The sequence below is a fragment of the Dipodomys spectabilis genome, unplaced genomic scaffold (genome assembly GCF_019054845.1).
Source record: "Dipodomys spectabilis isolate Male_0828 unplaced genomic scaffold, ASM1905484v1 ptg000264l, whole genome shotgun sequence".
NCBI classification, from domain to species: domain Eukaryota; kingdom Metazoa; phylum Chordata; class Mammalia; order Rodentia; family Heteromyidae; genus Dipodomys; species Dipodomys spectabilis.
The window spans coordinates 9,336,123-9,361,610 of NW_024870941.1; positions in this window are offsets into that span (position 1 = coordinate 9,336,123).

The following is a 25,488-nucleotide window of genomic DNA, read 5'->3' on the forward strand; positions in this document are numbered from 1 at the left end:
ACTAATAATCATCTGCCATTTACCTGAAGTTCAATCTCACCTGAATCTCACCTGGATGCTGACAACTCTGTTCTGGGTCCCGTGTAAGACTGGAGGAGTCTTCCTTTCCCATGGGAGCCCCCAGAGAAGAGGTCATGCATTCTGTCCCCTAGAGGGGTCTTGTGTCTCTGCTGCATTGGGGGTTGGGACATACCTCGGTTGTGTCCCAGGTGCCCAACAACCAGACCACTCCCAGCTAAGGCCCTGAGCCTCCTTAGCTTGTGACCTCCTGAGACCCTAGCCCCCGTCACCCCTGGGGGCAGCTTTCCAAATGTCTCTGTACCATCACCCTGTGGGGACCTTCCCTGCTCATTGTCACTTGGTCCCCTACAAGGGACCACGGAGTGGGTGAGCCATGGAGGCTAGAATACCCCCCAGGGGGTGGCCCGGGGGAGCTCAGCTTGTGCTGCATCTGCTGGCAGTCTCCCGTGAGAGCTTGCCCCTCCAGCTGGTCACCTCATCTGAACAACAGGGTCATCTGGATAGGGCCATCTTTATCTCAACCACCAGGATCCTGCAGCCCCTGGGGTTCACTCCGGTCACGGCCTGACAGGGCAGAAATGAGCTGGGCTCCCCGGATTCGGTGTGGGTGGCTCAGTGGCGGGTGGAATCATGGGCAGGGGGTCGCGGTTTCCTGACAGAGGATGTCGACCTCCGCTAGCGTTGGGGCCGGCAGGGGCTCTGCCAGGCGGCACTCGGCTGCCCCCAGTGGGCACCGCAGGGCCTCAGGTCTGCACAGGTGGCAGATGCAGTGAGCACAAGGAGCCCAGGGCCCCGAGCCCCACACAGAGCCACCAGGGCCCGCTGTGCATGGTCAGCACACAGCTGACCCAGATGCCGAGCTGGCTTCTAGAAGCCCCAGCAAAGATCTTCCGGCTGGAAAGTCCCCGAGCTGTCCACCCCCATCTCCCTCCCCCCGCTTCCCCGGCCTGTGTGGTTTGTCTTTAGCCAGGGCTAAACGCTCACCTACCTGTCCTTGTCTGCCCAGGCCCTGCCCAGGCCCTGCACCCAGCATTCCCACCCTGCAGGGCACTGGCCTGTTGGGAGCCACCCCAGGGCAGCCACGCTGACCCACGGACACTCACGACAACCCCACGCCCTGCCCTGGGCCCCAGGGCCCCTGTGCCTGGGCTGATGGGTCCCCAGAGGCAGATGCCAACTTGTTGGGAGCTGACCCCAGGCCAGACCACAGGGTGGAATGAGGGAGGACGGCACTCAGCATGGGGCTGGGCAGCAGGGCACCACGCGAGAGCAGCCCCATGTGTGGCCCTTCCGTCCGGCCACAGCTTCCAGCTGCTCCTGATCCTACACTGTGGACCTCTCCTGCCCCCTAGCCCCATCCCAAGGCAAGCACTCAGCTCTGGGCCTGAGAACCAGCCGCAGGGACGGCCCCGCCCTGACTCCTTTGCCCCCAGATTGTCCCTCACACGGGCGTGTGCCCTCTGCCGTGGCATGAGGTCTACCTCGGGGTACCTTGGAGTCATATTTAGGGGGTCGTGCTGGCGGTTTTGACTCTCTGGGGGACCCTGAGCGTGCGGGCACCTCACATCCTGCGGCCTCTGGCCTCCAGAGCCGTCAGGGCAGACGAGGAGACGCGCAGCGGCCACGCGGGTCATCGCGGCTCAGGGTTAACCCGGAGGTCTGCCATGTGTCCACACCGCTGTCCAGAACCTGGTGGCCCCTCGGCCCAAGGACCCAGGGCCAGGCCTGCGGGTCCCCGAGCACTGTGGGACGCTGGCCCCACTTTCTAACAAGACAAATGGAAATGAGTTCCTTCAGGTCAGCGCGGAAGAGGAGAGAGCGCGCAGGCAGCAGAAATGACAAAAATCTGAATAATCGCCTCTTAAAAGCACTTTAGATTCCTGAGGTGAGAGGCCCTTCCGTTTAATCGATCGTGGGGTCGCTGGCAGGACGTCGGCAGCAGGAGAGGGTCCTGGCCCGGCTCCTCTGAGCCTGCGCCCTCCAGCTAAAATCAGGCCAGAGAGGGCTGGGGTGCTGGGGTCAGAGCCCAGGGCCCGCCCAGGCCTGGCTGGTCTCCTCCCAGGGCTCCCTCCAGAGCCGCCTCGCACCCCAGGCAGGCAACGTGTTTAGGGGACAAGCTGCACTGTAGTCAAGAGCAGCCATTGTCCTGCGGGAACCAGGCAGCCGACACCCACCGTGACTTAGCCAGGGTCACACTCCAGCCTTCGCCACGCTCCTCTCCCAGAGGGCAGGACCTCCACCGGAGCACTGCCAAACAGCCCAGAGGAAGGAGCACCGAGGGCAAAGGGCACCGAGGGCAAAGGGCCTGTGGAGGCCGGTTGTTGGGGTGCAGGGGCTGGCCGGGCATGTCTGCGGTGGGGAGGCCGTGAAGGTGACAGGGACACGGGGAGCTGAGCCAGGCTCAAGCAGCCAGGGACCCACCAGGTCTCCCCTGGGACGGCCCCCAGCCAGGAGCGGGTACACACCCAGGCAGACAAATCCACAAGGCCCCGGGGGGGGGGGGGGGGGGGAGCTGTATTCTGAAGACAGAGCATCCATGACAGCATTGTCTTATCAGGGAAGTGGAGCTGTGAGTGGGGGTAGGGAAGGAAGGGAAGGATGGTGGGGCTGTGCCAGATGAAACAGAATAGAGCCAGTTCTGAGGACAGGTCAGCAGATAACTTCTTCACACCGACCACCCCTCCTTCCAGGAGCCAGGGCTTCTCCCTCGAGTAGACAGACCACCCACAGAAGGAGGACTTGGTCACAAATGGAGACGGTCTCGGGAGAGGCCCTGGGAGTGGGAGCCCTGCAGAGGGGGAGGCAGAGGCCCCAATTCTACTCCCAAGGCGGGCTGCGCACACAGCATGGCCAGCATAGCCTCTCTGAACACGTTTCTAAGAACCGCTGTTGCATGCCCATGCTTCTGAACAAGGTGCTCACCAGGAGCCGGTCCTTTAGCCATGGCTGGCCAGGGACTGCCCCTGGTCTCCACCTCCTGTCAGGAGCTGCTGCAGTCTGGTCCCAGGGCACCAGGAAATCAGACTTCACAGGCAGGACAAAGCCAGGCAGAGGTGAGCTTCAAGAAGCAAGGTGCAAAGGGCTGAAAAGAATCATTTACTGCACAAGTAACAGGCGATTGTCTAGTTCATTGTGTCTGAAGGACTGAGCGGGCGTTCCTTTCATGTATGCACCTAGAGCTGAGATTTATCTGCGTGCTGTATATAGTGTGCAGAACCCCGGAGAAGAGGACCTGGGGGCGACACCACGTGCTTCCTCGGCTGCTGGCCAGGACGGCAGCGCCCCTCAGACAGCGGGTCCCCAGAGCTCCACCCAGCCCAGCCACAGACACTGCGATTTGGCTGTGTGGTGCTGTACAAGGAAAATGGAAGTTTCAAATGTCCCAGAAGCCAGGCAACAGTAGCTCACGCCTGTTACCCTAGTTACTCAGGAGGCTGAGATCTGAGGATCATAGTTTGAGCCTCAGCCTAGGCAGGAAAATCCATGAGAGACTCTTCTCTCCACTGAACCACCAAAAAGCTGGAAGTGTCGCTGTGGCTCAAGTGGTAGAGCGCTAGCCTTGAGGGGGGAAAAAGAAAAAAATAAATAAAGCTCAGGGACAGCACAGAGTTCAAGCCTCAGGACTGGCACAAGAAGACAAATGTCCTGTAAAATATTCTTAAAGGACCAGAGGAGTTATGTACAACAGCCACACAGGCGGCGCGCTGGCGTTATTAAACGTCACCAGTAGCAAATCAACATTTGGCATTCTCAACGTTTAATATTCTGCCACACGTGTGTCTGCTCTTTTCTTTTTCCTTATTTATTTATTTATGCGGTCCTGGAGCTTGAGCTTGAATTCAGAGGTGGCTGTAGACCGCCATCCTCAGACCTCAGCCTCCTGAGCAGCTAGGATGGCAGGTGTGAGCCTGGGCCCAGCACCAACCTTCTTTAAGAAATAAAATGCTACAGACTGAGTTAAGCCGCTCCCTGCCCCCCACGCCCTGTCCCCTCCCCGTGCCCCCCCCCCCGTCTTTCCTCGGCCCATGCCTGCGACTCATCACCGCCAGCACAGTCAAGACGAACATGGTGGTTGCCTGAGCCGTGGAACCCTGGGTGCTGTGATTTCTCCCTGCTTATTTTACCTGTCCATCTGTTATAGGGATTTTAATTAACTTACGCTCATTGATTAATGAAGACTGGAACTCTGAGGTCCTCGGATGGCCCTGCTGGAGGTCTCTGAGGACCTGTGCGTGGGGGCCAGCTGTAGGGCAGACCCTCAGACCCCGAGCTGTCTGCTCCCAGCCTCCCCCAAACCTAACTTTTCTTTTCCCTTGAACTGGTACCAGCACTTGCAATCTCTCTGGACTGGTTTACCACCTGAGACGTGCCTCCAGTCTGGCACTTTGCTAGCCCCACCCTAAGCGCAGAGTGCATGGTGTGAGTGTCCCCCCCCTCCCAGGCCCTCAGCGGTGCCCAGGCTCTGAGATGATCTGAAGATGAGAGGCAGATGGGCCCCCTTTAGCTGCTTGGATTGGAACGTGCGTCCTGTATTACAAGTCCAGAATGGATTTAGATGTAGCAATGAAGTGAGCAGAACTCCAAGCCGCTGCCTCTCTCTGGGAGCAGAAGTGGCCCTCGTGGGCTCAACAATAATTATTCCTACAGAATGAGTGAGCACAATGGAAAACCAGAGAGGGTGAGCTCCCAGACCGGGTGACCCAGCATTAGCCAGTGACTGGAAGGCAAGTTGGCTTGTGGCCCAAGAGGAAGCAGCCGGGGGCTGGGCAGGGCACTGGGGAAATGCCCTCCTCCCACCACAGCCACAGCCCAACCCCGAGGTGGGGCCCAGTCCGCCGGCCCTCACCATGGGGCTGCCCTTGACCTCCAGGTCTCCAAGGTCATGAGAGGACAGTTTCCCCACAGGGCAGCTCTGATTTCTGCTCCAGTGGCATCAGCTCGGAGAATCTTCCATCTTTCCCATTGGGATGGCCGAGGGCCCTGCCTCGCGGTGCCCCGTGGGATGTAGCTCAGGTCGGTCCTCAGGGAGGCGCTGCATCGTCAGTTGCACCCTCCCTGGGGTGCAAGGGACGGATGGGAGGCGCATGGGAGGCAGCCGCCCGTGTGTGGCCTGGTCCGTACCTCGAAATCTCTAGCTGGGGACGCCTCGGGCCAGGGACAGAGCAGGTGGCCCCGGGGGAGGTGGGCACTGGTGCCAGGGCAGCAAAGGAACCCCATCACCCACTGAAGCCCCTGACTTCCAGCAGAGTCCCGGCCCCCACTCTGCACGGGTGCGCACAAGCCCGCCCTGGGTCCCCGCCCGAGGCCCTCTGCCCGGGGACACGCCGCAGGTGCTGAGCGTCTTCTCCGTCCTTTCCTGCCCCCAAGAGAGGGCCCCCTCTTCCCCACCAGCCACACCCATGCGCGGACAGGCGGGCGAAGCCCGTGTGCCTCAGCCAGCTCCACCCTGTGCCCAGCTGCTGTGCCAGAAAAGCCAGGTTCCCTTGCACAGGGGCTGCCTCCGTCCTGGCCCCCCATGGACCAGTAGGACAGCGATGCTTGTCCCCAAAATTGGGCATCGCAAGGGGTGAGCTCTTCCGCTCCCAGGCCCCGGGGTGGGGGGGAGTGGTGCAGATTGAGATGGAGTCTGCAGATCCGCACGCCCCTGCTCAACCACAGCAAACAGAGACCAAGGGTGGGGGGTGGGGGGCAGCCCTGGCTCTGCCCAGCGCCAGCCAGGCCCCAGGACTCAGCTCCAGCAGAGCTCATCGTAGGTGCTCCGCGGCTGTCTGCTGAACTGAACTGAAGGGGAAAATTGACTTTCCCCTGCTGCTGGCAGCCCCAAGCTCTCAGATCGATCGCGGCCCCGGTGCCTCCAGCTTGATGAAGCGGCTGCCCTGTGCTGCCTGGAACCGCAGGGGGATGCAAGGGGCAAATTCGATCCCCTGCAGCTGTGGGGCACCAGGGAGACCCAGGGTGTCCGGCCAGCCTGCATGGATAGACAGGCGTCCCCAGCCTGCTCACAGGGGCCTGTCACTAGCACACACCGAGAGGAGCAGATGTCACTGGAACTTTGTCTCCCCAGACCCACTTCCCGCCTTTCAGTTCTAGGCACCGACCTGAGTCTTAGTGCTCAGACTGTGGAGTAGGGGCGCAAGGGGCTCCTCGGGCGGCTGGGAGGCAGCCAGGCAGCCACGGAGGCAGGAGGGGAGCAGAGGGAGAATGGACAGGGCAGGGCGGAGCACAGGGGACCCGCGAGGGGTTCCACCCTAGGCCAGGCCTTGCTGGGCTCAGTGTGAAGCCCATCCTCTCGGTCAGACCAGGTGCTGCAGGGCGGCAATGTCCTCCCATCTGTGACCTGGGGACAGTGAAGATGAGACCTGAGCTGGTGCTAGCCTCCCGACCCGCTGGGACAGCCCTCCCCTCGGAGACCCCGCCCGCACCACCCGGCTGCGTCCAGGGGCCCCCCGCTCTAGCCAGCCGGACACCGCTCTCCTCTGGCTGTCGTCAGCTCCCCTCCCGCCTCCCCCCAGAGCCCCCTCCCGGCCCTTGGAGATTTATGCAAATCCTGAGTCTCAATTGTTCCTTAATGTCAAATGCAGGCGGATGAATGTCAGATCTGGTCTCAGCCTCAGTCAATAACCGCACTTGATAGGGTAGTTTATGATTTCCTCCGGAGCCGGAGGGATCAGCTCCTGAGCCTCCTGACACAAGTTCCCCCTCCCAGGCCCACGGTTCTGTCCTCAAACAGGGTGACAGCTGTCGGGCCCTTAATCCCTCCCCGCTCCCAGCTCCCCGCTCACACACACACACACACACACACACACACACACACACACACACACACACACGTGCACACACACAGCTCCTAGACCAAGAACTCTGACCCACTGCAGCCCTGGGCCAGTGCTCACCTGTCCCCCCAGTTACTCTTCCCCGTTATCTGTGTCCCCACCCCACCGCCGCCATGCCCACGGTCCCCAGGCAGGCCCAGCCCCACAGATCCCCAGCCCCCTGTGGAAGGAGGACCCAGGAGCAGCCCGAGAGCTCCCCCCATGCCAGACCTGACCCACAGGAGACCCAGCGGCCACGCGCAGGGGCGAGGGCCAGCATCACTCACATCGGGATGCAAAGACGAGTCACAGCAAGCCTTAGTGTGCCGGAAGCACTGGCAGCTACCAAGCCAGAAGCGCACGGCTGGCCAGGATGGGCAGAACCAGAGCCGCTTCACGGTAGGCCCAGCAGGGGGCAGCCTGGGTCTGCTGGGGGAGACAGTGCGTGCCTCTGTTTGTGGAATATGATTCAGCCTTGAAGAGGAAGGAAACCCCAACGCAGGCTACAGGGTGGATGCTGGACAGTGAAGCAAAGCAGCCATGAGAAGGAAGTGCTGTTGGGTTCCCCAGATGTGGGGTTCCCAGATCAGCCACGTTCAGACGCACAGATGGAATGGTGGGGGCATTTGATGTGGGCAGAGTCTCGGCCTGGCACAGTGGAAGGAGCGCTAGAGGTGAATGGTGGATGGCTGTACAACGTGAATGAACTTAACCTGCCAAAGTTTAGCTTGAAAGGGCTTAGCGTGGTAAATGTTAGAAGTATTTCGGGGGGGGGGGGTTGTATTGGGACAGGCTCTCACTATATAGCCCAGATTGGACTCTCAACTTCTTTTCCACCTGCCTCATTCTCTCAGGTGCTGGGATTACAGGTGTATGCTACTACACTGAGTCCACCCTACCCACTACAGATGGATGTGCTCACACAGGCCACAGAGAAACCCGAATGACACCCGGGGTGAGTTTGCAGGGTGGCAGGAAGACTGCACCTCATCCCCAGGGCAGAGCCTGCGGAGCTCTTTAGGAGGCTTGGGGTGAGCCCCAGACCTCCTGGGTCTCAGTCCCAGCACCCACACCTGAGAGCGGGGGGCTCAGCCTGCACTGGCTGGAGCAGGTACAGGCTGGATGACAGGGCTATGGTGTGCTGACTGCAGATCAAGGTCCCTGCCCTCCGGCCGGGGGCGCATGGCCCTGTGCTAGGCTGGTCAGGGTGCCATGGGCCCCCTGCAGGCCCCGCGCCATGGGCTGGCGGGTGGAGGAGTTCTGAGCACACAGGCCCTCCCCAGACCTGTAGCCTGGGACCCGGCATCGGAGGAGGGAGGGCGCCCAGAGGCCCACAGCTGAGAGCCTGCAGTCAAGAGTATGAGGAGAGGCCAGGAGCCAGAGGTCACACCTACAATCCCAGCTACTCAGGAGGCTGAGGTCCGAGGATCATGGTTTGAAGCCAGCCCGGGTGGGAAAGTCCATGAGACTCTTATTGCCAATGAACTACTAAAAAGCCAGAAGTGGAGCTGTGGCTCAAGTGGGAGAGCACTTAAACAAAAACACTCTAGTCCTGAGTTCAAGCCCCAGGACCAGCACACGCGCGCGCGCGCACACACACACACACACACACACACACACACACACACACACACACACCAGGAGGAAAGCTTCCAGAAGCCTGGGAGATGCATAGGAGAAGGTAGTCTGTGTGTGGGGGTTGCAGGGGGGAATGGGGGGGTCTGGAGGGAGGTTGGAGACAGGTCTGCTGCTCACGTCTTAGCATCCCAGCATAGAGCACAAAGCACAGCCCGGAGAGGAATGGCCCGGCAGTGCCCTGCTCCCCTCGCCCACCGCGGCCTCCGGGGCAGCCCCGCAGCACAGGAGTGCCCTTCTCTCGCCTCGCAGTGACCCCAGGGAGAGCAGGACTGCGCCCCGAGGCGCAGGGCGCAGACTTCGCCGCTTCCCTCCCTGAGCCACCCCCAGCGCTGTCCCCGACAGCGGCCTGCGGCCTGCCGAGGGGCAGGTGGCTGCACCGGCACGGGCGGGCGTCATGGAGTGCCAACCTCCACCATCCGGCCCTGTGTCCCTCCAGGGGGCAGGGAGAGCTGGCAAGCCCCCAGATTCCCACAGAAGGGAAGCTGCTAGGCAAGAAAGGAAAAATAAAAATAGACACCCCGTCCCCAGCAGAGGCAGGATAATGAGAAGCTAAAAAATGCAGGGGGCTGGGTGGGGACAAAGGCAGCAGGAGAGGAGGCTGGGGAGGTGAGGTACTTAGGATTCAAAAGATGCCTCTCCTGAACAATCAGGACTCCTGGAAACAATGTATGCAAATCCATGTAAATGACGCGGGAGGCAGGCAGGGCAGAGGCCGCTCCAAAGGCAAAGACAGGAGGAGGCTGGCAGAGGGAGGGAGAGGCCCGAGCCGCGCCCACCTCGGTGCACTGCCCAAACCGCCATGGAGGGAAGGCTCAGCAGGCCGGCACCCAGAGCAAGGGACCACCCCAGAGCAAGGGGCCACAGCATGGGAGGAGGCCGAGGCTGCCACCACTTCTCTGGGCACCGTGCCCGTGGGTGCTCCTGGGCTGGGCAGTGATCTCCAGCTCTGAGTCCTCCTGGAGCAGGTCTGGGTTCCAGGCACATGGTTATGATCCCCCCCGGGGACTGCCACTGCTGGGGTGAACAGGACTCTGATGGGTTTATAAATGGCCCCTCTAGAACCACTCACTGGTCTCTGGCTGGACATCTCTTGGTGGGCACTTGGATCAGCCCCCAGGACGCAGCCCTCCTGACTGATCTCAGGCTCAGCCTCCAGAGGGAGGGCTGGCCTTGGGCTGGGTGAGCCGCCAGCCCGCCTGCAGCAGGCACTAACCCACCTGGTGATTGGCCACATTGGCCTGCGGCTCCCTGGGAGCAGTCAGGGTGGGACTAGGCACAGGGTGAGATGAAGGGAGAGCAGGTGCAAGCCTGGCCTTGTCCACCTTCCGGCCAGGTCACTGGGAAACAAAGTAATTCAAGTAAAACGTGCGGCTGGTGGCCAGCACCCTGGGCACGGCAGACAGGGTAGCCGATTACCCTAGTACCAGAGGCTGACCACGGCCCGCAGACTGCAGCCAGGGGCCAGTTGGGACCTGCTCAGGACAAAGACAGAGGCTGAGCGTCATGGAACAGGCCACATCCACAGACCTGGGGCTCAGGGTCTAGGATCTAAGTCTAGACTAAGTCTCTAGGCCAGTCCCTGGACACAGAGAAGGACTGTCATAACCCCACTGTTTCCACGGGTGCCACTGGCTTCCTGGATTTGATCACTCAAACAGGGCAAAGGAGGGGAGCAGGAAGGACTTCAGGGACCCAAATCACCTTGAACTCTGACAGAAGTGTCCAGCTTGGTCTGCCGCTGACAACTCCAGCCAGCGGCTGTAATTAACACGGCGGAGCTGACATCTAAATAATACAATGGTTATCATAAATAATACACCGCCGTGATGAAGATCAAGTTATTTATAAAAGAATTAATAACGGCACGTGAGCGTGGGCACGCATTCGGCAACAGGGACTCGTGGCTCCTGATCTGAATTTCTATGGGGTCTGATGAGCTTCTGGAAGGCAACAGGGACCTTGAGGTTCTGCAGCTATTTGCAAACTAAATCTTGGTAATGAGGAAATCAGCAGGGAAAGTCAGGCTGGGCCTGGAGCCGGGAAGGCGGGAGCGAGCCTGGCCTGGCATCCTGGCTCCCGAGTGCCGTGGAGAGCCGGGCAGGTACCACTGCCACAGGAACCAATTAAACCAGTTATTAGACCCAAAGGCCAGGCCCTGTCCTGCTAACAGGAATGCACATGTAACTCAAAGGCAGGAAGTGGATGGGCCCTGTGCTGGAGGTGCTCTGCACACCCAGGACACGTGTGGGGTCAGCTGTCTCCCTCCGCTGTTCCGGACCCTCTGCAGTCCCCTGCTAAGGGCGGGTCCCAGGCAGGGGCAGGCCTGGGGTGGCCCTGCGGGAGTGGGCGTAGCTGACTTCTCGAAGCCCCTGTGCTTCTGATTCCAAGCCCGGTACCCGGAAGTGGTCGCAGGGCAGAGTTCACTGGAGCTCAGGGTTCCAGTGCAGTGTGGAGGGACCACGCACGGCCTCGGAAGCCGGACTGGCCCAAGGATGGGGTGTGGTTGGGGGTCATCTGTCCCTCTCTCTGCACACTGCCCAGAAGAGGAGCTGCTTGGAGCAGAGACCCAGGCCCTGGCCGGTCCCCAGTGCCACTCAAGCAGAGTCTTCCCAGCAGGGCACCAGAGCAGAGGGAGCAGGCGGTGAGAGGCATGAGGGGCTGGGGCACACAGGAAGTTCCGGTGTGACCGGCAGAGCGGTGTGCAGCCCCGGCTCACACTGCATTCACACCCAGGCCGGGCCAGCCCACCACCCTCCTCTCCCACTGAGTTCCCACGGCGTTCCCTCTCTGAAAGGGCTCTGCCTGGAAGGAACGGAAAGAGGTGCTCACTGTACCCCACCCAGCACCCCAGAAATGGCTGAGGCTGTGGACGGAACAGGCTCACCTATCCTGAATCCTTCACCCGCCCCACCCAAGAATGTGCTGGTCCCCGCAGGTGACCGCCACGGTGCCAGGGGCATGCCGGGGGCCTCCTGGTGGCCCAGCCCTGCCCGCAGCTCAGCCTGGGCAGCCGCAGCATGCAGGCCCCGCACGGGCCCGCCCTCTGCTCCGCGCTGCCAGTTCAGCTCACACATGTAGACACACGCATTCGGAGCCGGCACAGCAATCTGGAGCGAACCTGCTCTGAGTCCTCAGACACAGGCTCCTGAATGCTAATTGAAAAGTGATTAATTGCAGCCGGGAGCTCGGCTCGGCTGGCGCCGGCCGCCCCTTGCTCTCCCGCACCCCCTGGCGGCTGACAGCAGGTGCAGGTTGTGGTTGTCCGAGCTATATGATTTTATTTATTTATTTTTTAATGTGGAGCTGTTTTCAGTCTCATTTACTTCCCACAAGGCAAGAGCCCCTGGACCTCGACCTCAGGTGAGATCCGCCCTAATCTGGGCCGGTCTCTGGCCCTCTGAGACCTTGCATTTCCTCCTGCGGAAGTTGGGGCGACTGGCTCTGAGGCTCTGATATCAGAGGTTCCCAGGTTCAAATCCAGGCTGTCCAGGAGTGTTGGGATGGAGGCCTGGGGCAGGGTGGCTGCTCCGGCTCTCTGCCCTCCTCCTGCCTGCCTGGCTCCCCGCAAGACCTTCACAGAGAGAGCCCTCATCTAACAGCTGTGCGGTTCCCAAGGGGTCAGGGCTGCCTCCTCCAGACAGTCTGCCCAGACTTCCTGTTCCGTTAGGAGCCCCTCCAACTCCCTGCAGGTCACCTGCTGAGCTCACACATGCCATCCTAATGCCCGTGTGTGCTTCTGGAGGAGGGAAGCTGCTTTTCACTGCCTGCCTGCGGCCCCAGGGCAGGACACAGAGTCCCCTCCCTGCTCCCAGACATTCACAGCCCTGGCCCCCAGGACGCAGGGTCCCCGGACTGGGCCCACACCAAAAGTGCGTCTCCATCTTGCCGCAGTAGTCCCGGAAACAGAGCACAGCCCTCCTGCTCCCTCGTCACCAGCGCCTGAAATCCTGCCAGAAACACAACCTTCGAGGCGGCTTCCCTCATTTAAATTCTTCCTTGACATTTGTACAACAGCGAACAAGAACAAAACACCCAGGAGGAAGCGAGCCTGCCTCCACGCAGCCTCCGGCCCAGACCTCACCGCCCTCCCACCCCATTTCATGGGGAGGAAAACGGAGGCTCGGAGGCATAAACTGACCGAGCCAATGACACACATTGTATAATAAAGAAAACTCTTTGCTCAGCAGAGGTCCACTCCCATGACACAAAGGAAAACCTGGCCTGCCCCTAGTCACGCGCAGTCCACAGGCCCTTGGTCACCCGCTCACCTGCCCGGGCCGCCTGCGGCCAGAGCACCCGGGCCAGGATTGTGCTGGAGGAAGCAGTTCATGCTCTGCCTCTTTACAGATGGAGGACACTGAGCTGCAGCTGCAGCCATGTAGCCCCAGGATCACCCCAACTCTGCCAGCCTCAGTTTCCCCACTCGTCAAAAGAAGATGCCAGGCCTACAGTACGGCAAGGTACTGCTAATCCAGGCAGGTGGGAAAAGCCTGGCCAGTGGCCTGCATGGAGGCTGGTCCATTGGAGGTCAGAGCTGCATCACATAAAGAGGCAGGGGGAACGTCTCTGGGCTGAAGCAGACTTCCCACCAGGCCCTGCCGCCACCACCGCGACAGAGCCTGTTACCCCAGAGCCCCCTCGCCTCAGAGCCCCGTCCGTACCTACAGGACCACCAAGCTCAGATGGGAAGGATGTGGGAAAGAATCCTATCTGAGCATGTGCAGCCGTGCTCATCATTATTCCCCGAACGACACAATGTAACAACTATTTACACGGCAGCCACACTGCGCGGGTATTAGACGTAATCCAGGAGTGATTATGTGCAAACAGGACTCTTGCGTCCTTGGATCTCAGCACCCGCAGGGGGACCTGGAACCAGGCCCCGCGGACACAGAGGGCGGCTGCATTTGAGATCGCAGTGTGCGCTTCCTCTTGTCTTGCATTCTGCACACAAGTCAACAGGTGCCCAGCGCCGGCCGCCCAGGGAAGGAACAGGCCCAGCCGGGTGCCCTCCAGGAGGTAGGAGCACTGGAAGACAGGCAGAGAGGCTCCGCACTCTACTAGGGGCCCCACCAAGACACCGACCTCTCTGGTCCAGACTCTAGCTGGCCAAGGTGCGGCCAGGACTGAAGGGTGGGTGTGGAAGACAGGAAATGGAGCCTCCTCCCACAGGAAAACACCTCCCCAACTCTCAGGGGGCTCAATATTGGGCAGTGCAGGTCCCCGGGCAAACAAGACCAGGGCCTAGAAGGCGTAGGAAGGGAGAGCGTCCTTCAGGCAGGTGACCTGGGGATCTCCAGCACTACTGGCCCACAGGTCTCACCTCGAGACGTTGTCGTGGGTGTGGGACTCAGAATGCCTGTTCTCCACTGCCACATCCCCAGGCCCCACTGGGGCCCGTCTGCCTGCACTCAGTCCTCGCTGAAGCTGTGCGCTCCAGACGCAGCCTCAGAGCTGGGCCAGTGGCTGAGTGACACACTCGGGGGAGGGGTGGGAGCTTGCTCTGCTTGGACCGCAGCACTGCCTGGGGCCCTGGGCTGCTGGAGGACATCGGCTACGGTCAGCATCCACAGGACAGTCCACCAGGGCCAGCCTTCAATAGGAGTGTGGCGTGTAGCACACACCTGCATCCACGCTGGGTGCCAGAAGGGGGAGGGGGCTGAGAGCCAGCAGGTGACCGTGGAAAGGGGCCTGGGAGTGGCCAGCGTGGAGGTCAGCAGTGACCGTGAAGAGAGCCGTTCCCAGAGCTCATCCCTGACCTGACCAAGTGGCTCCAGCATGACCGAGGGCAGAGTGGACAGGAAGGGCATAGTACAGGTCAGGCATGAGCAGGGCAGGGACCCCTGGGCCCATGGAGCCCCACTCCCTCCCAGAGCTTCCCCGCCTCCCCCCACACACGCCATCCGGGGCCAGAAAAACACGTCGAGCGCCTACTTGTTTTTCTCCCCTTCCTTCGATACAATTATAGATTAATTAATTCTCACCAAGCAATATCTGACCTACATCAGCTCCTCTGTAAGATGGCAGAGCCAGAAGAAAGACTCATCCGGCTATATAAAGACAAGCAATCTATTTTAAAAGAAGGGCTTGTGCGGGTCCGCTGTTCCCACAGCCCGTTACATAAGGCTCATTTAAAGGCAACGCACACCGCACGCCCGCGCACTCATGGCTGGGTGGCTCTGAACACGGGGTTAATCGTCTGATAGAGTCTGGAGGGGCTCAGCGGGGAGGGGCGGGCGGCCCCCAGAGTGGCGCTGCAGCCCACCCCTTCAAGCCCAGTCACACCCCGTTTTAATTGCGGGATCCCCCGGGGTCCAGGGGCCCCTTCTCATTCATCACCGTGTTTCTGACATCAGAGAGGACCTGGGATGGAGCACACCACGGGGCTGTGGAGAGGAGTGGCCGCGGTGGGGGTGGGGGTGGTGATGGGGGGGTTCTCACACCCGCGGGGTGCCAGCCCTGTGGTGACCTCGATGTCACTAGGTGGATTGTTTGTAGTAATCCTCAGGTCCGTTCTGTGGGCAGGTGATGCCACAATGGTGGGTGCCCCCAAGATGGTCCCTGTGGCCTTCTTCCCTGTGCAAAGGGAGACTGCTCCCTCCTGCCCAAGACCCCCTCTCCCCTCCCCTCCTCTCCTCCCCTCCCTTCCCCTCCCCTTCTCTCCCCTCTCCTCTCTTCCCCCCTTTCTCTCTCCCTCTCCTCTCCCCCCACCTCCACCCCAGAAACCAGCTGTGTGTCAGTGGCAGCCTGTGGAAAGTCCCAGATAGCCAGGGCCTGATCCTGCCAACACCTGAGTGAGCTGTGGAGCAGACTCCCACCCAGCCGAGCCTGGACATGGGAGCCCGAGCCGGGAGCCCTAGCAGGAGATGGGGACTCCTGGGAGACACGGAGAGGACGGCTGTGGGAAGCCCGGGCATACAGGGAAAGTTCTTTTCCAGCAGTGGTGACACACCACCTTGTCCCACAGCCGGGGCTCAGTGACAGCTCAGCCACACAGCTCAAGGCCAGCCGCAAGCAGGGACAGCCCTGCCAGGGCCCAGCGCTCGTCAGGGCTGAAGGAAGAGGCTGCCGGGCAGCCCCGGCCCTGCAGTATCTAGCCAGGGGGCCAAAACAGAGGCCCCTCAACCTCCTGGGGCCCGGGCCGCTCCCCGCCCTGCAGCCTAGCCTAGCCCTCACCTCTGTCCCTCCTCGCAGTCTTGGGCGGGAGGGAGCTGGCCGGTGGGCAGGTGCTGGCAGCGGGTATCCAGTAGAAGCACTGCTGGTGCAGCCCCGGACAGTGCTGCCATCCTCGCTCCAGGTCAGCATGGGGGCACCAGGTATCACCCCCACCCTGTCTTTCTGGAACATCCTGGGGCCCTCGAGCTGAGGCAGAGGCCAAGGCCCAGCTGGCATGAGCAGCCTGGGTTCTTCATGGAAAGGAAAAACCCAGGGCCTTCCCACCTGTAGTCAGAATCCAAGCAGACCGGGCAAAACAAAAACACGCTGCCTGAACTTCTATAGTAAGGGCAAGGCTGGGCCGCAGCAAAGCAGGTGTGGAAGACAGTGCCCAAGTGTCCGATGCAAGGTTCTTTCTAGGGAGACTCAGGCAGGAGAGGATGGTCCAGCCCCCCCTGCGTCCATGGCCAGGCCAGCTCCCAGGGGCCGCCACCCACCCTGATCCCGTGTAGCACAGCTCAATTCAACGGTGGCCGCCACCCCACTCCACCCTCCAGGAGCAGCCCTGCCTCCCACCGCCAATCCTCCCTTCCTCCTCCGTGCCCACGTCCTGGTAACTGCCCAGGCCTAACCAGTTCCACTGGATGCCTCTGGCATCGAACACACCGGCTGCAAGCACAGGATGGTTCTGGAGGGAAAACAACAGATGCCAGGCAGATGCCAGGGAGAGGCAGAGGCAGGGAGAGGGAGCCACAATTCAAACCCACACCCTACCCTCCTGCTATCAGCCCTGCTATCAGCCGCCAATGGGGAGAGGCCAGGCCGGCCAGTACGCCAGGCCGGGGCAGTATGCCTGGGGGCTCGCAGGGCATGGATGGCAGGCACCTCCTCTCCTCACCTGCAGTACCAGCCTTCCAGAGGGCCAGAGGTGAGGTCAGGTGAGCTCCAGACCTGGATCCCCCAGAGCAGGCCAGGCCTGTTCATGGACTCTGGGCCCTGGCCAAGGCTACGTCTGCACTGCCACCATTAATGGCCTTCCGATGTGCCATTCCCTGGGCTCAACCAAACTCCTAACAGATGCACCAGCCCTCCTGCAGGAGTCACGACTGACCCGCCTCTCCACCCCGCCCACCCCCCAACGCAGGCCAGGAGGGCGGCACAGACACTCCACGGCCAGGACACGGCCCTGCCTTTGCTGTGGGGGGGAGCCCTTGGCTTCTCTTTTCAGAACTGCGGTCTGGAGACTGAAGACTCGGGGTTGGAAGGCACCACGAGTCTCCCGGGACACCAGCCTCAGCGCGCACTGGTCTTCACGCCGCCCGGTGTCCCTGGCCAAGAGGGTGACAGCGCTACACAGAATCCAGGGACCGTCCACACTACGATTCTCTGTCCCCTCCAGCTCCATCCTGAGTGCTCGGGTCTGGGGCTCCGCCAGCGTCAGGATGATCGTAAGTGATAAGAGCATTGTTGATTGGATTTCATATCCTTTTTTTTCCTTTCCAACACTTCAATTATTTCAGTTATGACTTCTTCATAAAACAGTTCATGGATTGCAGGGGAACAAGTAACCTTTCAGCCTCCCATTTAGCACATTCCAATAATTTCCTTGGAAGAACATTAGCATGCACAGGTGCTCACGCCGCACGGCCTACGGCAGGCCTCCACCGGCAAATTAATGTCGAGGTTAATTCAAACTTCGGGGGAAAGCGCAAGCCTGACAGAGACGCATGGAGCCCCCAGCAGGCGTGAGGGGAGCAGCCAGGCGGGCTGTGGGAGGCGGGAGTGCAGGCTGGGCGGGCGGGCGGGGATGGCACTGCATCGCGGAGGCTGGGGGTCTGAGGCCAGGCTCTCTGCCTTCCCGTTGCATTCAACACTAACAGCCAGATGACTTGACAAGTGGCTGCTCCGTTGTAGGGCCTCCGTTCTCCGGTTCGGTAAGACGGGTGGAGGCTGGGTTCTGCCTCACCCTGACGATTTTACGAGCGTTCATAAGGCCTGAGTGCCTGGCACAGCCACTGCTGGTTTAATTAGCTCCACTCCAGCCCCAACATCTTCTCCGTGTCTATCCTCACCACGATCACATCAACGTGGCCAGCAGCCCCTGATTGTCAGCCTCAATTCAAGCCTACCAGCACCACCATTATCAGTTGCCTTCATTATCCAGTTATAGTAACCACCACCACCATCACCATCGCCATCATCACCACCACTACCACCATCACCACTACAATGGATACCACCATCACCCAAACCATCAACCATCATCATCACCACCACTACCACCATCACCACTACAATGGATACCACCATCACCCAAACCATCAACCATCATCATCACCACCACTACCACCATCACCACTACAATGGATACCACCATCACCCAAACCATCAACGCCATGACTGATATCACCATCACCATGAGCACCACCATCACTATCACCACCACCGCCACCTTCACATTACCACCACCATGGATACCTCCATCACCAAAACCATCAAAACCATGACTGATGTCGCCATCACCATGAACACTACCATCACCACCACCACCATCATCCCCACCATGGATACCTCCAACACCAAAACCATCAAAACCATGACTGATGTCGCCATCACCATGAACACCACCATCACCACCACCACCATCATCCCCACCATGGATACCTCCAACACCAAAACCATCAACACCATAACTGATGTCCCCATCACCACTATCACCACCACCTTCACCATCACCTCCACCATGGATATCTCCACCACCAAAACCATCAACACCATAACTGAAGTCACCATCACCATGAATACCACCATCACTATCATCACCACCACCACCACCACACCATGAACACCACCATCACCATCATTTTCCAGTCGCTGTCCCTGCCCCCACTGTGGACCCTCCCTCAGGAGCTGTGCCCTCACCAAGCCTGTCAGAGGAGGGACACTGGAGCAGAGCAGGCTTCTGGCACTAGGCTGTGGACTGGGATTACAGGCTGGCTGACATCTTGCCTGGGGAGCAGGGCTGGCTTTCCCAGAGCCCAGGGATGTGATAGAGGACCAGATGGCCAAGCCTATGTGGAGCCTCCGGGGACCCAGGACCTAGGGAGACGCTGGCAAGACAGGGACTACAAGGTCCCGTGGTCCTTGGAGACCTCATCCTGGCAGGATGGAGTGGGCAGCGCAGTCTGCCTGGAGGGAGCAGGAGCTCCATCCCCCTAATCAGGGAGGGTCCCACCACCTGTGATGCTTGGGAGACAGTTCAAACAGCAATGAGCAGTGGGGCGGGGCCGTGCAGCACCCCACCTCACCCTGGTCTGTCCTCCATGACCTGAGGATGTCCGGTGGAGCTCTGGGGGCCCCAGGTCTGTCCTGCCCATAGCCCTCCTGTCCACCATCTGTCACGTCACTCCCCAGGGCCTGGGTCAGTGGTCTGCTGGTTACCACAGCTCCTTGGCAGCAGAGAGGAAGAGCATTTTCAGCAAGTAAATAAGATCATTTGTGTAGAAAAAGACTGGGCTGTAATGGAGACAAGACAGGCAGCCAGGCCCCAGGCGGCTGCCCCGCTTCTTCCTGGGGTGCCTGGAAAGCCTGGAGCCCACCAAAGGAAGGGCCCAATCAGCGGGCGTGGCCAGACGGGCCGCATCTGGCACCCATCCACTCTCCAGACAGGGCACAGACCGGGCCCTGTCAGCAGGAAGGCCCAGGCACGCCCAGGGCACTGAGAGTCCCTCCTAGACTGCCTCACACAGCCCCGGCCCAGGACAGCCCAGCACCAGCCCCTGCCAGAGCCCTGCGTCCTCCATCCAGTGTGTCCTGCACGGGGAGAAGCTGGACCTCTGAGACAGGACACCATCCTTCCTGCCATCCTCACTCCAGGCCCTCCCTGGCCACTCAAGGGACACAGCTGGGGACAAGGCACCAGGCACCTTTTGGAAGCTTGGGCTCAGAGCTGTCACCTGCTGTCCAGGGGCATCTGTGACAGGCAAAGCAGCAGGAGACCAGTGAGAGGAAGAGAAAAGGGAAGCGGGGCAGGGCGTGGACTCCACACCAGGCCCTTGTCATCTGCCCCCCACGAGAGCCCTGCGTTGAAGGCTGAGCACTGCTGTGTGAGCCCCAGGCAGGCTGTGTGTGCAGGCCGGAGGCAGGGCCTGGCAGAGGGCCGGCTGCCCTGTCCTCACCTCACACCGCCCTGCAGCTGGCCTGGGACTGGCTCAGGTGGCTGCCTCTGTCAGCACAGACTGGGCCTGCATGCACCTGCCTCCCGACCCACAGCCGACCCCTCGCAACCCGGTCCACACCCATCTTGCTCATCCAGCCTGGCCAGAAGGCTCAGTCTCAGAGGCCACAGGGACCCACTGACCGTCCCACAGGCAGGATACCAAAGGAAGCTGGGAGCTGGTGGCCAGCTCATGCCGCCAGCTCGGACCTGGGCCTCTCCACACCCCTGCCCTGCAGGCACGCCGCCGCCCCCTGCCCACCGGCTCCCCAGTCAGAGAGGCGCTGCTGGCACCACGTGCCCTCTGGGGAAGCCAACACTGAGACAGAATTGGCCACAGCCACAGGAAATCAGGGTCCTTCCTCACCAATATCCTGAGCCCAGGGCCCAGGCCTGGTGGCAAGGCAGGCCCCTGGAGGGGCCACGTACCTTCGGTGGGCTCACAACAACTTTTGCCACTCATCTTTGCCAACCCTGCCCGGCTCCAGCCCCGCCTCGGCCCCACACCGCCCCTCATCGCCAGACCTGGTCTTTCTCTCTGCACCTGCCCACACTAACCCTCCACCAGGACCTCTGGTCCTGGCTGGTGTCACCCCGGTAGCAACTCCGGGCTCTGAGCCCCACTGCTCTGCAGCACGCCTGTCCTTGTGTCTCTGGGAAGGACAAACATAAAGCCTGGTTAATGGTGGCACTTTGTGGGATCCCTGGCAGGACTGCATGAAAGTGGGGTTTGGAAGAATACGCAGGTGCTCGTAAGGGGCTCAAGGGCAGGTAAGGGGTATTCTCAGTGGAGACGGAGCTGTGGGGTATTCGGTGAAGGGACAGGAGGCATTTAGGCTGCTGTGGAGGCAACCCTTTTGCCTGGTGCCAGGGTAAGGACTCACCAGCATGTATGCATCATAAGGGACCCAGGGAGGGGTGCCCTGGGGAGCCCAGCAGTGGGGGTCAGGCCTGTGACTCTGGAGACCCCAGAGCTACCCCCTGCTGGGAAGCTGCCTGGACCATTGCTGCCCAGGCGTCCTGGAGGGGACAGGGATGGAGAACATTTGAGAAGGGAAAATAAATGGGATACTTATTTCTGATGCCTTTTATAGATCCAAAGTCACTCTGTTAGCTTAAGAATTTAAAAATGTATAATGCATGGCTAGATTTGTTCATAAAATTACCATGTTTGAGTCTATTTGGGGAAAGAGGGCCGGGGGGGGGGGCTGCTTTCTTCAAGGGTTTTAAGTTTATTTTTCATTTTTTAACTTTTTTTTTTTGCAGGTCATTAGCACAAGGCAAGCTGCCAGGGTGGGCTGCTCCAGCATGCCAGGGTCAGAGGCTGGGGTCAGAGGGTAGAGGTCAGCCTAGCAGGCTGGGGCTGAGTGGGGATGGCCCTGGCCACTCGGAGGCAGGGCCTGGCAAGGATGGAGTCCCGGGCGGTCCCAGGCACCCACGCCCAGGCTCCGTGCCACTGCTCCCTGACACCGCTCTGCAGGGTCACTGAGCCACCACCACACCGGGCGGTGGCCTTGGAGACTGTGGCCGCCCGTGGGAGCAACGGCAGGACTGGTCACCCTGCATGGGCAGTGTGTGCTAATGTGCTGGCTCACGCGGTTCCCTTTAACTCACACTGCTAGGTCCCAGCAAGTGGAGCCCAGCCTCAGACCGGTGGGGAGGCTCTGGGGCCAGATGCAAAGGGGGCTGATGGTTTAGTATGGCGCATTGGTGGCATACCAGCGGTTCCGTGTGGTCCGTCCGAGGAGCCACAGGGACCTGAGTGCCCCCGGCCCTGCCAGCCTCGCCACCTGCTCCCCTCCCAGGCAGGAGACTGTGCCCTCCCAGGAGGCGTCTGCTCCAACAAGCTCTGTCCCCAGCAGAAGGAGGCGGTGACCACAGGGCCCCAGTGCCACCAACCCTCTGGGGTCCCCCCCCACCAGCTTTCCCACTGCCGGCTTCTCCCTCAGTGGTGTGATCAAACCCACGTCCACCCCCACCATCAGGCCCACAGCAGGGACCCCAAGGGATGGGTGCCTCTAGCCCTGCCCCCCCAGTGTGGCCTCAGGCTCATCACAGAGCAGTGACCCGCCTCCCAAGCAGGTCAGCCCCAGCCCTGCGACCTGGAGATGGCACGGCTTGTGCTCCTGCATGCCAGCCCTGCCTGGCGTGGTACTCAGGGGGCCAGCCCTGCCTGGCGTGGTACTCAGTTAGGGGCCAGCCCTGCCTGGTGTGGTACTCAGGGGCCAGCTGACTCACAGGAGCCCTCAGAGCCTCCAAACAGGAGCCTCAGAGCCTCCAAAGGATGGGTGTTGCTCAGGTGCTGGACAAGCGTGGACTACAGGCCTAAAGAGCAGCAGGGACAGGGTGGGCCATGCCCCCAACATCCACAGGAGACTAACAACAGAGCCTGCAGCTCTGTGGCTCCCACTTCTCCCTTAGCTGTCCGCGTGTCCATCCAGAAAACCTTGGTCCTGCTGCTGCAGGACACTGGGGTGGCAGGCAAGCTCCTGCCAGGGCTGGTGAGGATGAGGCCCATGGCTGGGCCCTGCACCTGTGCTGCTACGGTGAATGTGACAATGACAGCAGCCGCGTCCCTTGCTGCGGGCTCCCTGGCCTCCTCATCTCCACCCACGTTCCAGAGCCGAGCAGGCTTAAGGCCGAGATAGAGCACAGAGGCCGAGGCCCCATGTCCTTCCTGGTGCACCCCGCTGACGACGAAGAGCCCTTGAGTGGCGGCGCGTAAGCTGGCCTCTGTGTTCTGCCCCAGGGACACCAACAGGTGTCACCACGTCCCCAAGCAGAGTCCACATGCAGAGTGCACATGGAGCGGCCTGTGTGGAGGAGAGGAGGGAATCCGCCGTTCCGAGGCACATAACTGAATCCTTGGCTGTGGCTGGACAGCCTGCCGCTGCGGGCGTGGGGCTGTGCTGCACTGGCATCCAGGCTCTGTGGAGAGGCGAGTGTCGGTGAGGTGTCTCGCCAGTGGTGGACGACTGTTATTTCTGGTTTGTGGACGACTTCTTGGGAACACTGCTGGGCTGCTCTGCTCGGCTGCTCTGTTTGCCTCTCCAGCGGCCAGGGCCAGTGCTGGAAGCTTGCAGCCCTGGGCAACAACTCTGGTCCACTGTCTTGGCCAGCAGTGGCCAGCAGTGACTCCCATGGGGAGCAAGCCCAGTCTGCCCCTACACTGCCCTGGGCGGGTGGTACGGGTGCTGAAGATTAATGAGGCTGCCCTTGCCAAGTAGCGATTGTGTCCAGCTCTGGCTGAGTGACAACAGGCAAGTGTTCTAACCTCTCTGGGTCATCACCGGGGCTAGTCTTCTGCTTCCTTGGCTGAGGATAGAACAAAATGAGCATCAGACCACACGTGCAAACCTTTATCATCAAAATAGCTCAATCCTCCATGGCAGATGGGCCTTCGATCTCAAGCTTCCCAAGCTCCCGGATACGTTTCACTCCCAGGAAGCTCCAGGAAGCCCTGGGAGGAGCGGCCTCCGTGTCTATAGCAGAGCCAGCCAAGCCTCGGGGGCTGCTGCCCAGTGAGTGCAAATCTGGACTAGACCCAGGCCAGGAGCACACACTGCATAAGGCTGGGGTGACAAAGTGGGCCGTGAGTGACATTCCACAGGTAGAGGGGGCGTGGCCCCAGGAGTGGCTTCCTGGGGGAGGAAAACAATCGGAGGTTGGAGCTCAGCTGGCCCCTCCCCTCCCGCCTTCCCAAGCCCCAAGGGCCTGGCCCACCCACCCACTGAGTGACCCCCATGGCTACCACCCAGCATCTCTGAGATGCAGACAGGGGAGTGAGCAGGGTTCGGAGAGGGACCTCTCCTGAGGCCCCACCACCTCAAGGACAGACTGCAGCAGCACCCCCTGACCACCTGGCCCAGGGCTGTGCTAAAATGAAGAGACAAGGGCTGGGAAGGCAGCTCAATGCTTTTCTTGCATGCATGAGGCCCTGGGTTCCATTCCTCAGTACCACATAAGCAGAAAAAGCCAGAAGTGGCACTCGGGTGGTAGAGAGCTAGCCTTGAGCTGAAGAGGGGAGGGACAGTGCCTGAGCTCAGAGTTCAAGCCCTACCACTGACAATAAATTAGTTAATTAGCTAATTAATTAATTTAATTTAATGAAGAGGTAGTATGTCTGAGCCGCACTTTCCTGGACATCAGGGGATGCAACAGGTGGCATCCACTCAGGCTGACATGAGCAGAACCTACCCTGTGTCCCTCCTGTGCCTCTGCTGTATCAAGATCAGGAAACACACGGCCACCTGGCAGGTGAGCAACATCCACTTCATAACAACGTCTCGTCTGAACACTCACGTCCCCACCTAGAAGCTGGGCAGCCTGGCCTGCCCACGGCTGCCAGCATCAAGCCGGCAGCTCCTGGCACACGGTGACCCAGTCATGAGCCAAGGTGCCCTGGACCACCAGGGCCCCTGGCCTCGCCCCGCTCTTCCCCTTCCACTAGGGGCGCTCTCCCAACTCCCTGAGTTTTTGTGCTGCCCTCACAGCAGGTTGGCCAGGCAGGAGGGGCTGGGAGGCCGCCGGGGGGTCACCTGAGCTCGTGGGCACAGGGGCCAAGTGAAAACGGGACTTGACCTACATCTCCATAGCATGAAGTCCCCTACCTTGGCTCTGGAAGAGGCTGTGCCTCCAGAGCCCCTGGCCGAGATCCCACCTCACACCCAGGAGCCAGCCAGTGCTTAGTGACTCTCCAGAGATGCCCAGGCCTCCCTCCCTCCTCCTGATGCCCAGGACCTCCCCTCCTCTCTTCTTCCAGACTCAGTGGCCCTGGAGGTGCTCCACCAACACAGGGGAGGGACAAGAGGCTCGGCCACAGGAAGATGACATTATATATGACATTATATTCTCTGTCAGCAAAAGAGGTCTTGAGATGGAGACCATTCTGAGAGCTGGCGTCTGTGATGTCATCTAAGGGGGTGGGAGCTCTGAGGAGGGGTTGGTGAATGGGGTCGGGGGCTGGAGGGATGTGGCCAGACGCCAAGGCATGCAGGCAGCCCCCTCCCCTCCTGAGGAGGCAGGAAGGGTCCCCGAGCCCCGAGAAGCCATCTGGCCCTGCCAGGACCCAGTTTAGACCCTAACAGACATTCTGCCCTTCTGACCTTAAGAGACAAACAGCTGCTGTGCTAGGCACCATGCTGGTGGCCATATGCCACAGTAGAAATGAGAAAATGCAGCAGTGGTCTGCCTGGCGCAGCTCCCTGTGAATGGCCTGTCTTCGGTGGTTTCTCTGGCCGGCGGAGGGACCCGTCCAGCCCACAGTCAGGCCCAGGGACAGTCATTCAGACACCGGAGGCAGCCCCAGGCTCCCGGCCACACCTTAGTGGCTGCATTGCCAGCAGTCACTAGGTGTTTTATGTGAACATTAAAGATATTTTACACGAGAGATTTAATATGGAACATTAAGAAACACTGAAATCACTCACAGCAATTGAAGAGACAATAATTGAACCCCATAAAGACCACCAGATAGCTGGCAGGGCTGTGCAAGAGGTACAGAGGTAGTTCTTACACGCATGTGCAAGCACACATACACCCGTGCACATGCATGCATGTGCACACATGCACACATACACACGTGTGTGCACACACATGCACATATACACATGCACGTACATACACGCATGCCCACACAGCCCCAGG